This window comes from Callorhinchus milii, unplaced genomic scaffold, assembly GCF_018977255.1.
Source record: "Callorhinchus milii isolate IMCB2004 unplaced genomic scaffold, IMCB_Cmil_1.0 Scaffold11, whole genome shotgun sequence".
NCBI lineage: Eukaryota > Metazoa > Chordata > Chondrichthyes > Chimaeriformes > Callorhinchidae > Callorhinchus > Callorhinchus milii.
The window spans coordinates 10,112,270-10,114,444 of NW_024704752.1; positions in this window are offsets into that span (position 1 = coordinate 10,112,270).

A 2,175-nucleotide genomic window follows, 5' to 3' on the forward strand; every position below is an offset into this window, starting at 1 on the left:
GCTTAGGGTTAGGCCAAGGTCTCTTCTCCTGTTCAGGTTGACGTTACAGATCCCACGGCACTATTTGAAAAAAGGGCTTTGAAACGTCTTAATGATGTGATAAGGCACTATATCAAATGTAAGGATCATTGTAACAAATTAAACATGATTCTTATAGGACCGGTGCAAAGTACCTCCATCTACTGGCAGAAATTAGTCATAGGCGAACATAAAACAAGAAACGACAATTTGGCCGATAAAACCTATTCCTTCCACAGACCTATTGTGAGGGTCTTTGCTGAGATTTTCTCCTACTTAAATTATCCAGATTCACTGTCTCAGGACAAGATGGATTCAAAGGAGGCAACCAAGATTTTACAAGAGTTTCATGGATTCCTGGGGGAATCACTGGCTGAATATACTCTGGACACATAGAAACTACTGCATACTGGGATTAAAATAGGATGCATGTGTACTTTGTGGATGGGACAGAACTTGCCAAAACATCATCTGCTTTGAAAAACCTAGGTTTGCAATCGGAATCATGTGTCTATGCAGCTGTACATTTCAATATTTTAGCATGGTTCTTGTGACCGCTGTCATGTATTGCCAAAAGGCAGAAGAGACAGTGAAGCAACAGTGTCTGCAAATAAATTGTTGCTGAGATTTCGCTCAGTTAATATGTCCTTCAGATAAAGAACAATGAAGATATTCAAATATAAGGAGTTTCAAATCTAAATTGTACTCTAAATTAGAAAATTAAAAGCAGTTTAGTTCTAAAATTCTGCTGGCCCTATCATCTTTTCATTCTCACTTTTAATATTACTTTCTCTTGTCTAATTTAGCCTCACCCTTGTTTTTCTTAATTCTGAGTCACAGTGAAGGTGGAAGATACTCCAAGAGAAATGAAACTTCATTTTGATGACTCCCTAATGCAATAATGATAATCGGCATTAATGTAAGTGGTCACAGGTCACAATACAATTTTTTCTTGGGAGCAGATGATCGAGATAAAGCTGAACATTTGTAGCCTTGAATTTATATGCCTGAACAAAATAAATCAATATGTCTTCAGAAATTACATACAAAACAAAAATTTATTGCCAGTTTTTTCCCCTTCTCGCGATTACATTATTATAGTAACCACAAGGTTAGTGAACAAAAGCAACAAAAGTGGCCACAGGTTGATCGATGAACCAGTTAATTGAACTCATCTTCAAACACTATTTGTGTTCAACAATAAAGCTAAGTCTGGTATCTGACTGAGACCTAACTCCCAATTTGACAGTTGAACTATAGGTTACAAACTACAGGAGTGGCAAACTTTTTATCCCAAAATAAAATGAATGCTGATAGGAAGAAATGTTGAATGCTGGAAACAAAGGAGAAACAAAGGAGAAAATGCTAGCGATGCACAGGTGAGTCTGTTATCATCAGAAAGAGAAAGATCCTAACATAGTAACAATTTCAGACATAGATCATCAATCCTTCGAGCCTACCCATCCAATTTTCCTCTGGAATATCAATCTCTAAATACAATGATCTAGAATCCTTTTAGTTGTCAGGATTTTGCTGGTTCCTTTTTGAAACCCTTTTTTGTTTCAAGTTCCACCACCTGTTCTCGTACTTTGATCTAGGTTTTGGTAGTGATCCCAAGTATTGCCAGCATTTCTGTAGTCACCAACTACTCTGGTATTATCTAGTGTGCCCCATTTTAGGCAGTCTGGGAGCAGAAGAGAAGGAATCATGATCAGGTGATAAATCAAGGTTCTGCCTGACTTTTCATGTGGATGTTAAGATCCTGTGACACTATCAAAGCAACAAATATTTCTCCCTTGATAAACAATGCTCCAGATAACATTGAACCTGGCTGATTGTGGGATATTGTGCCCACATTGGTTGCCACGTTCATCTACAATTGCAATCACTAGACTTTACAGCAATCCCCAGTGAAGCACTTTGAGACATTGACAGTATAGGTGCTATATCAAATGCAAGGATTATTATTACATTGGGAGAAGTTTTGAAGCAAACGATGGAGAAAGAAGTGAAATTATAGCAAATTATACAACACTACAAACTTATGTCAAATTCTTGTCACAGAATGATGGCATTAACTTAAATGTTCTATTTGACCTACAGATCCAACAACTGTAGGGTTAAATTGCTGATACACAATTGGCTCTTTATCCTCAG